The sequence below is a fragment of the Heteronotia binoei genome, chromosome 2 (assembly GCF_032191835.1).
Source record: "Heteronotia binoei isolate CCM8104 ecotype False Entrance Well chromosome 2, APGP_CSIRO_Hbin_v1, whole genome shotgun sequence".
Taxonomy (NCBI): domain Eukaryota; kingdom Metazoa; phylum Chordata; class Lepidosauria; order Squamata; family Gekkonidae; genus Heteronotia; species Heteronotia binoei.
Genome location: NC_083224.1, coordinates 86,840,002 through 86,854,789, shown reverse-complemented (window position 1 = coordinate 86,854,789; position 14,788 = coordinate 86,840,002). Strand labels below are relative to the sequence as shown.

Here is a 14,788-nt window from a genome sequence, read left to right as displayed (position 1 = left end):
TGATTAACACATTTTGTGTATATCTGAAAAGTGGTGTACTTGTGAAAAATCAGGTCTGTTTGCATGGGTACAATGGGTTGAATGGACCAGCCCTAAATAAAGTATTATTAATTGCAAATGCATTCATAAGCAACAACCTATTTTTTGTTATACAAAGTGATACATTACCAATCTTCCCTCCATTGCTTTCCCTGCTAATTGTCCCTCTCCCATGGTATTCAAAACTCATGCTGCTTTGGATCTCACCCTGCCATTCATGGCCTCAGTAATGTAGATTTATTTAATATGACTAGTATTATAGGCTATTGCTAATATCCAAGAAATAGAAACTGTGTTTTTGCTTTTCTTTTAAAAAAGCAATCTGAATCATGAGCTATAGACACCTTTCCTGAGTCACCATGCCCTTGCCTATTTTATGCTGTGTCAGCTCAGTTATCTTATCCCTCCTTTCTCAGAACTGATAGGTTAAAAGTGAAGCGATTTTCTGCTTGGACTGTAACCTTGCTGGGCATGGACAGTGTCCCTTCTATGTTCTGTGCAACACTTAGTGCATGGCTGGTGCTTGCTAAATGCTAATTGGCAGTCATGAATCGCTGCCTGCAAATTGTGATATAATCCTCGTAGCTTGTTCGCATACAGTACTCAGAGACTGCTAAAGACTGCCATCCTGCTGTGCTAATTTCTTCTTAGCTCTGGTGAGCCCTTTACATCCTAGCAGACTTTAAAGTGTTCCCTGAGAGAAGAAAAGAAACAATAATGCTACTGACTGGGTGTGGGTAGATCATTGGCTTTTCTCTTCCTGACCTTACTTAGAGCTATGTGGCTTGTTGAATTAAAACTAGTTAGGATGCCTGTAAATTCTAAGCAGCAGTCAACTCAGTTTGATGGTACCTCCCACAACCTGCAGCATCAAGCCATTCTTTTTTGTCAGCCCTCTTGTAGTTAGAAAGCAGAGCCTTATGTGGGTTACTGTAGCAGCCTGTTTACATGGATGCTTGCTATGCTCCTACTGTGCCTTTATGTAGTCAATGGATGAGAACAAGAGGGGGGGGGATCCCTTTTTAGAATAAATGAAGTGGTGGGATGAATGGTGTGTTGACATTGCTGCTACTTCCATGCAGATTGCCAAACAAACAAAACAGAACAACCCTCTGAGCTTATGCCAGTCTATGATGCAGATGGGAGGAGGTCCAGCACAAAGCACAGGGAAGAGTAGCCATACCAGATGCATACTGTAGACAATACTGTAGACTAGATGAACTGATGTAGGTGGACCTAAATAGCAAAAGTAGAAAAGAGCTTATACCCTGCCACAAATGTGTTAGTCTTTAAGGTGATGCTGGACTCTTGGTCTTTTCTATTGCTACAGGCAGACTAACATGGTTACCCATCTTGATCTGTCTCTAAGTAGCAAGAGGCACTGGTCTCTGAAAAGTGGGTCTTCTGTGCTTGCTCTTCTCTTAGCCTTAGTTGTGGTGGTGGAAAGTGCTGTCAAGTCACAGCTGACATGGCAATTCTGTAGGGTTTTCAAGGCAAAGAGATGTTCAGAGGTGGTTTGCCATTGCCTGCCTCCTTGACATGACCCTGGACTTCCTTGGTGGTCTGCCATCCAAATACTGTTCAGCCAAACATGCAAATGTGTCTATTGGTGTTGGGGTATTATGCTAACCTATATAAAATCACTGTAACATTATTTGTGCCCCACACAGGACAATGTAAAATATTTAGAATCATAGAGTTGGAAGGGACATCCAGGGTCATCTAGTCCAACCCCCTGCACAATGCAAGAAATTCATGAATACCTTCCCCACACACATACATCCCCAGTGACCCCTGCTCTATGCCCAGAAGATGGACAAAACCTCCAGAATCCCTTGCCAATCTGGCCTAGAGAAAAATTTCTGACTGACCCACAACCTGCAGCATCACGCCACTCTTTTTTCTTTTAAAGATACTGGCCAGGTAGGTGCTTTCCTCAGTACAGATTCATACAGTCATTTGCTAGTTGTAGCCATCTATCCACATGCATAAATAGAACACCAGATACCTACATGGAGAGCCAGTTTGGTGTAGTGGTTAAGTGCGTGGACTCTTATCTGGGAGAACCAGGTTTGATTCCTCCGCTCCTCCACTTGCACCTGCTGGAATGGCCTTGAATCAGCCATAGATTTCACAGGAGTTGTCCTTGAAAGGGCAGCTGCTGTAAGAGCTCTCACAGCCCCACCCACCTCACAGGGTGTCTGTTTTGGTGGGGGGTGGAGGTAAAGGATATTGTGACCGCTCTGAGACTGAGATTCAGAGTATAGGGCAGGATATAAATCCTCCTCCTTCTAGGCATGAGCTGAGCTACACACAGGTAGTTGTCTAAGTCTAAAGCCAGGTGGGATCCAGAGTGTGTTGCACAATTTGGTGGATGCTGCTGCATTTCTGTAGAAAATAATTTTGGTTACAAAATGTCGCAAGCTTGTATCCAACATATGTTGCCTACTAAGTGTTCAAGCAGAAGTGGAGACATATTCCAACTGAAATAAGCTCAGACAGGCTTTGTGACTTAGCCGCAGCTTGTGGCTCAGTCTCAGCCGTCTTCTCCCATTGCTACAACATTGCTGGCAGTGCCTCTGTAGTTTGCAAGGGCCTGATTAGCAATAGCAGAAACATAGTAAATGCCTGTCATCCCGTCCTAGATATGCATTGCTGCTGAAGTGACAGAAAAATAGCTTGGGTCATTTGGGAAACTAAATTCCTTGAGGTGGTTCTGCTTTGAGCACGCTGAAGTAGAGCAGCCACCTTGAACCATGAGGAAAGTTGGGATATAAATGTTTTCATTATAGTCATCATGATATGCCCATGATAGTCCCATCTCAATGGTTTAGGGTCCTGTTTGTAGATAGGCTGCTAAATGTGGGCTTGTGTGAAATGTGAACAAATAACATACACTAAGAGAGAAATCCTAAGCAGGTCTATTTACAAGTAAGTGTTGTTTTATTCAGTGAGGCTTGCTTCTAGGAAAATGTTCTTAGAATAGCCACCTCACATAGCTATCTTAGGCAACTTAGACAGCTAGAGCGAGTGTGGCAGCGCTCTTATGACGAGGAGTCAAGAAAGTCTTAAAGAACATTTATGAAGCTCTATGAGAAGGCAGCTCTATGAGAAGGCGGCCTCCATTGCATCTGTGAAGTTGCGCCCAGCCCAATTGTTTAGGAGAATTCGATCATTAACTACAGTGCCAATAGGCAACCAAAGGGTTAGGGAATTGGATTTTGGCTATGAGGCTTTTGCGACTTGTTTTGCAAACAATGTCTTGGCTCTTTGCCGAGATCTTCCAGTCACAGTTGATACAGTACGTTAACTGGAAGCCTGTTGTCTGTCCTTGGGCCCTTCTTTGGACCACTTCAGCCAGCTTTCTCTGGAAGACATGGACAGGATCTTGGCTGCAGTGAAGCCTACCACTTGCCCTCTAGACCCATGCCCAATCTGGCTTGTTAAAGCAGGTGGTGCTGAAGTCTGGAGCCCTTTGGTAGATATTATTAATCTGTCCCTGTCATAAGGAACTTTCCCAGTTAGGCTAAAAGAGGCAGTGGTACGTCCACTTTTGAAGAAGCCATCTTTGGACCCTATGGTCCCGACCAATTACAACCCAGTCTCGAATCTTCCGTTTCTGGGTAAGGTAATTGAGTAAGTGGTGGTGTAGCAGTTTCAAGCTTTCCTGGAGGACACCTCTATCCTCGACCCTTTCCAGTCTGGCTTCCACCCTGGGCATGGCATGGAGACTGTCTTGGTTGCCCTCACAGATGACCTTAGAAGGCATCTGGATCAAAGCAGATCAGCGCTAGATCTTTCAGCAGCGTTTGACTTGGTCGACTACGATTTAATGACCCCACTGCCTTGTTGACATAGGAGTCCAGGGGATTGCCTTACAGGGGGTTTTCCTCCTTTCTCTGTGGTTGGGGACAAAGGGTGGCCCTTGGTGAGCAGACCTCTTTGTGACACCCACTAGAGTGTGGTGTACCACAAGGAGCTATTCTCTCACCAATGATGTTTAACAGCTATATGTGCCCCCTTGCCCAGATTGCTTGAGGTTTTGGGCTGGGCTGTCACCAATATGCGGATGACACCCAGCTCTATCTGTTAATGGATGGCCATTCAGACATCACTCTGGAGCATTTGACCTTGGAAGCCGTGGCTGGATGGTTGCGGCAAAGCTGGCTGAAACTCAATCCAACCAAGGCGGAGGTCCTGAACCGTGGGGGACTAGAGTTGGGGGAGCCTCCGACTCCCAACCCTGGACAGTGCATCTCTTGCACCAGTTCAGAAGGTGAGGAGTTTGGGAGTGATACTGGATGCCTCACTTACCATGGAGGCCCAGGTCACATCAGTTGCTTGATCTGCCTTTCACCACCTTCGGCAGGCCAGGCAGCTGGCGCCCTACCTGTCCCCCCAGAATTTAGCTTCTGTGATCCATGCAACGGTCACTTCCAGGTTGCATTACTGTAACTCGCTCTACGCAGGCTTACCCTTGCGGCTGATCCGGAAACTCCAGCTAGTGCAGAATGCGGCAGCACAGCTGTTAACTGCATTGCCTTTATGGGCAAGCATTCAGCCAGTGCTGCGCCAACTGCACTGGCTACCTATTGAGTACTGGATCCACTTCAAGGTTTTGGTACTGACATTTAAAGCCTTACGTGGTCTGGGACCAACATACCTAAGGTACCGCCTTTCCCCATATACGCCCCAGAGGTTGTTGCGATCAGCTGCGCAACACCTCCTGGTCACTTCTGACCCTAAGGATGTCCGACTTGCCTCAACCAGGGCCAGGACATTTTCAGCCCTGGCCCTGCCTGGTGGAATCAGCTCCCTGTGGAGATCCGGGCCCTACCTGAATTACTGCCATTTCGTAGGGCCTGCAAGATGGAGCTGTTCCGCCAGGCCTATGGTTGAGGCAGCGGGTGTCCTATTATTCCATCATTTGGCCTCCCTTGTTGTGACATGCTTTATTACAGTGCCATCCTATTGTTATTACCATAGTTGAAGGTGGGACTACAACTGGTTATTGATATGCTTTGGCCTGTCCGCCGGGGGTGCGTTTTATTTATTGTTTTTCCTGTTAATTTTAATTTGGTGTTTTAACATTGATATGTAGGTTTTTATTGTTATTTTTATATGTTGTGATCCGCCTGAGCCCGTTTATGGGAAAAGGCGGAATATAAGCCTACAAAATAGATAAAATAAATAAATAAATACAAATCTTAAACAGAGTTGCTTCCTTCTAAAAAATGTTCTCTCTAAGCTGTGGAGTCTTGTGAGCAAAAATTCTACTTTGTGAGCTGCTGCATAAATTGGTGTGCTCAGGGGCCATCCTTCCTGAGCAGGCTGAACTAAGAGAAAAATGTGTGAGCCAGAGGCTAAAAAACTGTGAGCTAGCTCACATGAACTCAGCTTAGAGGGAACACTGGTGGAAGGTTTTAACTCTGTTTTTAGGATTGGACTGTTGATGTCCGAATAATTTGATTACTTGATCAGACCACAATCCTTCTGTTTTCTAAATCTTAAATTCCGATGCTGTATAGTTTGGGATTTTGATGTAGAAAGAGGCTCCTAACTGCTTGGAACAGGTTACTGGATTGAGGCAGTGGTTGAACACAAACAAATTTAAGTGATAAAGACATGTTTTTGTTTGGAAAGCCCTCTTTGCTTTGTGCACCATGATTCATTTGATAGTCAAATCACCGACCAAGATCAGCAAAGCTTCCAAGCGGACATACACATGCAACATTAGTTCCACTTCCATGTGCATCTGCTTGGCTCAGAAAAGCTTGGAAGCTCTCCATTCATATATGAACTTTGTGAGGAGAGAGGGGTGTAACTTGCAGTTTTGGAGAGAGGACTGCTACAAAAGCTCATGCTGGAATCTGAGAAAACACCCTCCCTCCCACACACATGAAAAACCTCTTTTTAGTCTTTAAGGTGCCACAAGACTCCTATTTATTTTTCCTGCAACAGACAGACTAACACATCTACATCTTTGGAATTACTGCTGACAGAGAATCTGAATCATCCTGAGTGGTGGAAACTGCTCTCAGGTGCCAAAACAAAATAGCTGACATGTATGCAAGCTATTGCCTGCACAGTGGACTGGATTGTTTTCCTGCTTACTTCAAAAGTCATTCAATAAACCTAACAAAGTTTGAGTCCATGGGCATCTTTAAGACCAACTAAGTTTAATTCTGGGTATAAACGTATGTATGCATGCACAGTTTTTCAGATACATTGAAACAAGCCTCACCAACCATTACATATAGGTAGTGAGAGGGTGTGGGGGGTAGTTGCCAGGAGGGGCTACGTAGAATCATTATACATAAGTAACTAGGTGATAAGTATAGCTAAGACTTATAGTTGGTAAGACTAATAGTTGGTAAGACCTTAAATAGCAGCAAATAGGAATACAGTTAAAAGTTAAATAGATGTGAGAACTGAGTGACTTAGCATGTACAGCGAGATAAGAACCCATCTCAGGCTCATTCACTTGCTCATCTTCCAACATTGTATAGGTGCTGCAGCACCCTAGACTTCTGGTCCTGGGTGACTTCAATGTCCGTGCAGATGATGTGGGCTGCACATTGGCGTCAGACCTGGTGTCATCCATGGCGGCACTGGGACTCTCTCAATATGTAACAACTCCCACCCATCAAGCTGGACACATTCTGGATTTGATCTTTGCAGTGGGAATGACAGTGGACTGTATTACTGCTGATGCAGTGCTGTGGTCGGACCACTGTGCTCTGAAGGCCCGCTTGAATATCCCGCTCCAACCCTGTTTGGGCGGTGGGTGTATTTTAGCCCGCCCACAGAACCAAATGGACCCTATGCAGTTCCAGATGGCTCTTTGGGATCCTTGGCTATTCCCTAGATGAGCTCATGGAGACCTAGCATAGTAGGCTCGCCACAGCCATCGACAAAATCGCTCCCCAGCACCCTCTGCGCCCCCGTATAAAGCTGATGCCCTGGTATACGCCGGGACTATGGCAGATGAAATGGAGGCTCAAATGGCTAGAGAGGCAGTGGCATCGAGCCTGCGACGAAGTGACAAGAACAGCGTATAGGTCGTATATGAGAACCTATGAGGTGGCAGTCAAGGCCGCTAAGAAAATATATCTTGCGACCATGATTGCGTCTGCGAACTTGTACCCAGCACAATTATTAAGGACAATTCGGTCTTTAACTACCCTATGTCAGGGTATATCAAATGCTAGGGAATTGAATATTGGCTGTGAGGCATTTGCAAGCTTTTTCACAGATAAAGTCCTGTCACTCTGCTGTGACCTCCCTGCCACCTTGGAAAACAGTAAATGAACTCGAGGCCCTGACCATGTCTCCTAGTCAAGTTTTGGATTCTTTCACTCCACTCAGCCTAGAGGAAGTTGACAGAGTACTCTCCACTGTGCGCCCAACCACCTGTAGGTTGGCCCATGCTCCTCTTGGCTAATAAAAGCTGGCCTAGAGGAGCTATGGGTTCCCCTAAAGGAAATTGTCAATGGGTCCCTTCTCGAAGAAACCTTCCCCCAGCCTCTAAAAGAGGCAGTGGTTTGCCCCCTTTTTAAAAAGCCATCTCTGGACCCAGCTGAATTGGCTAATTACCGGCCGGTGTCTAACTTGCCATTCTTAGGCAAGATTATTGAAAGGGCTGTGGCAGTGCAGCTTCAGAGTTTTCTGGATGATTCTTCCATGCTTCATCCTCATCAATCTGGTTTTTATCTGGGTTACAGGATGGAGACGGTTCTGATTGCCCTCACAGATGACCTCCAGAGGCACCTGGACAGAGGTGGCTTGGCAGTTCTGATGCTGTTAGACCTGTCGGCGGCATTCGACATGGTCGACCATCAGCTACTGACCTATTGCCTCGCTGACGCTGGGATTCAGGGATTGGCCTTGAACTGGCTTTCCTCCTTCCTCCAGGGTTGGGGACAGAGGGTGGCGCTAGGAGACAAACTATCCCGATGACACCCACTTATATGTGGTGTGCCGCAGGGAGTGGTTCTTTCTCCGATGTTATTTAACATCTACATGCGCCCCCTCGCCCAGGTTGCCCAGAGGCATGGGCTGGGTTGTCACCAGTACGCTGATGACATCCAGCTCTACCTGTTGATGGGTGGTCAGTCCAATTCCACCCTAGGAGATCTGTCCGCTGCATTACAAGCTGTGGTAGGGTGGCTCAGGCTGAGCGGACTGAAATTAAATCCGACGAAGACGGAGGTCCTGTACCTAAGTCGCCACGGTTTGGGACTGGAGGTCCGTTTACCGACCTTCGATGGGGCGCAGCTTATGCCGGTGCCCAAGGTTAAAAGCTTAGGAGTGCTCTTGGATGCCTCCTTAACGATGGAGGCCCAAGTAGCTGCCACTGCCAGGTCAGCTTTTTACCATCTGCGGATGGTAAGTCAGTTGGTTTCCTTTCTTGATTGTGACAACTTAACTACTGTGATCCATACTATGGTCACCTCAATTAGATTACTGCAATGCCCTCTACATGGGGCTGCCCTTGTACCAAATCCGGTGACTCCAGCTAGTGCATAATGCTGCAGCCAGGTTGTTAATGGGAGTTCCTTTACGGGAGCACATTCGGCCTGTGCTGTAAGCACTGCACTGGCTACCAATTGTGTACCGGATTCACTGGTCATTACCTTTAAAGCCCTATATGGCCAGGGTTCTGTATACCTTAGGGACTGCCTTTCCCTGCACGTGCCCCAGCGAGCACTTCGGTCAGGGTCTCAAAACCTGTTGAGAGTCCCCAGCATCAGAGAAACGAGGCTCAAAATAACGAGAGTCAGGGCCTTTTCCGTTGCTGTCCCTAGCTGGTGGAATGAGTTGCCAGAGGAGGTTAGGGCCCTGCAAGAACTTTTACAGTTCCGCCGAGCCTGCAAAACGGCACTCTTCTGCCAGGCATTTATATGATGGTAACAACTGCAACAATGGGACTGGCCCATAAGAACACCACCAATGGTCTATCTTATCACGCTATGGTGATCCTGAGACCTCTGAGTACAGCTAACCACCAGAATTCAATCGCTGCCTGAAACTATTATAGTAACACATGCAAAATGTTTTAACCAATTGTTTTTATGTTTTTATTGTTGTTTATTTTACCGGTCGCACTAATGTGCTTCTGTTGACCCTTGGTTTGTGAGCCGCCTTGAGATTGCCTTTGGTGGGGAGGGCGGAATATAAATTAATTAAATAAATAAATATTAAAAGTCAACAAAGCCTCTCAGTTTTCTACATAGGGCAAACAGGTCAAACCCTATGCCAAAGGATAGATACCATTTCTTAATTTAGCTGTAAAGGAAAATTTGTAAGGAACTTATCCAGAAGTGGCTGGATATAACAGGAAAGAGGAGCAGTTGCTATTGTGTCCAAAATTAATCTCAGGTTCTTGTGATTCAGAATATTTACTGATTGGTTGATTTAGTTTATTTTTATCTCTCCCTTCCTCCAATAATATCAGCATGATATACAAAGTTCACCCTTCTCCATTTTATCCTCACACCAGGTCTGTGAAGTAGGTTGGGCTGAGAGAAAGAATGACTGTCCTAAGGACACCCAGCAAACTTCATGACAAAAGGGGGATTGGAAACAAACAAAAGAAGAAGAAGGAAGAAATCATTCAGAAAACTGGAAAATTAGGGCAGTGCTAGGAGCAGCCAGGACATTCATTCTTGTGTATTCACTGTTTATGTTCAAATAAATTGTGGATCCCTGTTACTCTACTGCAAATAGATCCAGTAAATTTATATTTGACTGTTGGTTCTTATATATTTCCATCTTCCAGATTCTAGTCTGATGCTGTAACCATGAAGAACTGAATGAGATTTTCACTATGTAGAAAATGGCTATTTTAAAAAAAAGGAGATCCCATTTGGACTTGGAACTCCACTGTGGGGGGAGAAGAGGCTCCTTCCTTCCTCCTGGCTGTTTTGGGGAGTTATTTCCTTGTTTCATGTGGAGTAGCAAAAACAGGAAAATACCTCCCCTCCCCAGAACTATTTTGGCATTGAAAATGGTGGAGGGGAGGCAGGAGCCACTCCTTACCCTTCAGTGGCATTTTGTGCTCAAATGGGCTCTGCTTTATTTGTGAACGGTCATTCCTCGCACATGCTTTGAGGCTGCAAGGAATCTGAACTCAACTCCTTTGAAAAGTTTGGCCCTAACTAACTATAAGGATATGATTATTATTTCAGATTCAAGGAATGGAGTCTAATGATTCTGCACACCAGGTATCCACATACAATTGTGGAATGCCCTTTCTCTCCCCGTGTCTGGTACTGTCATATAACTTTTGACATCAATTTGATTTTTTTTTTAAATTCCAGCAAACTTTGCTGCTGCTCTATGGTATTGTGTTGGTGCTGTTTCTGTTTGTGTCTTTTGTTTTAGATTATTTCCTTCAGGTGTATGCTGTTTTTAGCTTTTTATGGCTATTTCTGTTTTAGGATGTCTGTTGTTTACCAGCATTGCCATTGTTTGCTGAGGTCTACAGAAGAACACACACAGATTCTATCTACAGGCTGTAGATAGAATCAGTATGTGTTCTTCTGTAAGATATTTTCTATGATTTGGCCTCAGCATTAGTTCCGTAGACCATCCTTTAACAGCTCTGTCATCTGAAGCAAGAGATCAGCTTTTTAAAAAAAGTGAGCCACAACTCAGAAAAATGAAATTTCGCCACTTATCTGATAGGCTAGAATGTTGTTTGTGAAGTAGTTGTTGCAGCATATTTGGGATGCATGTATCACGTCTTAATGTCTTTATACAATGAAGCTAATGCTGTTAGTTTCTTAGTATGAAGATCCAAGATCCCTGGTAGGAAAAGATGTGGCAAATCAGCAGTATGGATCAGCTGTAGAAATGCAATTAAAATACATTGTTGTTAAACCAGTTGAGCATCATTCTCTAGATTTAGTTCCCATTAGTAAATAGCAACAGACAGCTTTGAGTTAGGGTTGCCAGCTGTGGGTTAGGAAGTTCATGAAGATTTGCAGGTGGAGGCTGGAGAGGGGGGACTGGCAGGGCCATATTAAGGCCAACTAATGCCCTAAGCACAGCCCACCAAAGGGACAACTCGACCATTTCACTACTTATCTAATAAGATATTAAGATTCAATAAATGCTAAAGGTGAAATAAGAGATTAAAAATTCAGTTGTCTTCCAGGCTGTCCCTCAGGCCATCCCCTACAACCATATTAAATATAAACTTTTAAATTTTTATTTAATTAACACTGAATGTTAGTAAGCAACTTAAGCAAAAAAACCTCTGTGATGCCTTCTTCCCTTGGTGCTCTAAGCATGTGCATTTTTTGCTTAAAGGTTGATCCTGGGGTTGCCAATCCCCAGTTGGGGGCAGGGGATCCCCTGATTTGGAGGCCCTCCCCCCACTTCAGGGTCATCAGAAAGCGGCGGCAGGGTGCGGGGGAGGGAAATGTCTGCTGGGCAATCCTTATGGAGACCAATTCCCATAGGGTATAATGGAGAATTGATCTGTGGATATCAGGGGCTTTGGGAAAAACATACTCAGAATATTTATAGCCAGCCACATGGGCAGAGAGCTTTTCTGTAGTTCTTTGGGTAAAATGGTATGCAAGAACACTTTGGGTGGGATGTCCTAGGTGTGAACTGGTACAGCCTTTCTTGAGGACTTGAAGCAGAAGATAGGAGATGCCACTTTTTAGTCAGTATACTGTACCAGCCCATACCACCTTACTTTTGCCCCTGAAATACCTACATAAATCTACCATTGATTAAAGTCCATGGGAAGGTGGATAAATATCTGGCGGTATTTAGCTGATTGATTAAAAATACAATATCCTTTAATACCAAAATATTACAAAGTAGTCTTCCCTGGAATTCTTCATTAGTTCAGTTGAGTTAAAAAAGGTGGGGGGGGGGGGGAAGGGGAGAAAGCAGTTTCAGGGTGTAATGGAGGTGCTCTTAAAATGGAGTGCAAGGTGTGTTGCAGACTTAATTGGGTTTGATGATGCTGGGTAGAAAATAAATTTCAAGATGCACGAAACATTACTGGGATACAGAAGCCAACTAAAATAGGGCAGCCAGTGAAAACCTGCAGTTAATCAGGTAGCACCGCTGGGAACATACAGGTGCCCTTGTAAAGCAGAAAAGGAGAAAATGCAGTTTGCCTTAAATGAATTAATAAAGCCATTGCAGTTTAGTGGAGTCTACAAATATTAGATGTTTTGACTCAGTGAGAGGGATATAGCTAGGGTTACCAACAGGACTGGAGAAAAATGTTTTCTCCCTCTAGAAGGAGCTTAATGTGTGGAAATGGGCAGTTGAAGCTTTTTTTTTTTGTGGCATGGAGGTTAAATAACATCCCATGAAGCCTCTATTGGAAGAACAGGGCAGTCTTTCTCCAGACAATTGGCAACTAGAGAGGATTCTATTTGTTTTAATTTATTTGAGGAAACGTATGTCACTTCTCTAAATGGAGAGATTCCATTTGAAGCAGAAGGTCTGAGAATTCCAGTCTCTGTCTTTAAGCCCTTAAAATGTGGAAGATATAAAAAAGTGGTATTTCACTGCTGTTATATTTGCTTGCTGCTTGGAAATACTCAATATCTTGATTTCCTGTATATCCCCCCCCCCCCCCATTGACTTCTCTGTGCACATATGGCAAAGACCCTGTGCAGTGTAAACACTTTTATCCCACCTTTCCTCCAAAGTGCCTGGGGCAGCATACATGGTTCTTGTTTCCTCTGTTTTCTAATTTCTGTGAAGCAAATGGGCAGAGCCTGATATTTTTGCATTCAATTTGATTGCCAAACAGTTTAAAAACTATTTAACTATTCAGTTTTTCTTCATTGGACTTGGTTGTTAACTTTGCTGGATTATATTTTTGTGCATAAATTTCTGTTCTAGCTTATTTATTGGCTAAGATCAGGGTTGAAAACTAGCCAAAATTTTTGAAATTACAAGGTTGGAATGAATGCAAGAGAAAATTAAAGACTCCCTGCAGAAATGAAAGGGTACTCTTCTGTAAGAAAAAAAAATCTGCTGGTGACCAAACACGTCAAGAGAATTGCCCCAAGGCTAAATAAAACTGCCAGTTATACTCCTTAGCTACTACATATTTTAGTAATGAAGGCTTTGCATGAATCTCCTGGAGAGAGGCAGGTATGAAAAACAATGCTACCAATTAAAGCTGTAGCCACAAGTGGTTTTCAACAGTACGAACAAATTCCTAAATGTGGGGCTTGATTGTATTGGTAGACTCAAGTCCTGATTTTGTGCTTTCTTTTAAACCAATTAGGATTCAGCTGCATCCAGAAAGGAGCAGTTATTGTGTGACTTCAGTTAAAGTAGCTTGATGTTTCCATGGCTAAGGAAACAGCAGTGTGCATCCATGGGAGGTCACAGTTGCACATGCCATGTATTTTGCTATGAAAAAGACTTTTAAAAGTGTACAGTATGGTTGGCCCATCTCATGCTGGATCCATACATGCATATTGGCAAAAAAGTATGGGAATTGGATGGCATGTCAAAGGAGGAGATGGCAGATAGATATTATGTATGTGGATTAAGTACTGTCAGGTTGCTTCTGGTTTATGACCAACCCAATGGATTAATGACTTCCAAAACATCCTGTAATTAACTGCCTTGCTCAGATCTTGTGAACTGATGGTTGTGGCTTCCTTTATTGAGTCAATCTATCTTGGGTTGCATCTCATTTCCCACTGCCTTCAACTTTTCCTAGCATTTTGTCTTTTTCAGAGACTTTTAATGCTACTGCTCATTAAATTTCACTACCAAACCTATGATTCTAATCACTGGCTGCTTCATGCAGACCAAATTAGGTGGTGGTAGCAGAGATAGGAAAATTTGGCTTCCCAGAACCACTTTGGTACAGGTGTTTCTGCAACCCATGAATAACAGGGACTAAGGTTGAATAGTGGGTTGGTGTAGTACGCTGATAAATACAGCAACATCTTGGTGTCTATTTTTGAGAAACTGCACAAAATGTTTAAAAATGAATGGATAATTCTGGGTAAGAATCAAGTAATAGATGTGAAATGAAAGTGAACTGAAGCTTCACTGGGTTCCAATGAGCAGGATTTGGCCAGAGGAAAAGGGGTGAGCAGGGAACTGATCTTGGGTTTCACTGTGTTGATATAAGGTATCATCAAAAGTATTATCCTTTTAAGATTTGGGATAAACAATATGGTGAAAATTACTGGGGTTTTTTTTTGTGTGTTCCAAAATTTTGCTGTGGGAGTGGTAGGCTAAAAGTCCCGTCTTAAGCAGAGTAATACCCAGTGCTTTTTTTGAGCAGGAGCGCACAGGAATGCAGCTCCGGCTGGCTTAGTGTTGGGGGTGTGGCTTAATATGCAAATGAATTTCCGCTGGGCTTTTTCTACCAAAAAAAAAAGCCCTGGTAACACCCTTCTAAAACCATTGAAGTTTTAGAAGTTTTAGAAGGCTTAGAAGGGTTATTTCTGCTTAGGGTTGCACTGTAATGCTTATTAAGAATTTCTGTTATAGAATGTATTTTGGGAAGCACATGTATTATTTAGACAAATATTATAGGCACACATATGAGGATCTGAATTCATAATTCTTCACATTTACAAACTGCAGACTTATAACCACTCCAGTGGTTATGATGTTTGTGAGGAAATGCGAGGAAAGGTGCATGCAAACAGCATGTCAGATAGGGAGTATGATTATGTGCAGTTTGCATGCACACTCTGACTCTGTCAAAGGGGAAGGGCATTGAGTCAACACTACT

The 14,788-nt window shown here is 43.8% G+C and overlaps 1 protein-coding gene across 2 annotated transcripts in view; it reads left to right on the top strand.

Annotated features, from left to right (window-relative positions):
• Positions 1-14,788, top strand: part of ITPR3 (inositol 1,4,5-trisphosphate receptor type 3) — a 200,774-nt gene that overhangs the window by 2,191 nt on the left and 183,795 nt on the right. The window lies entirely within an intron of this gene.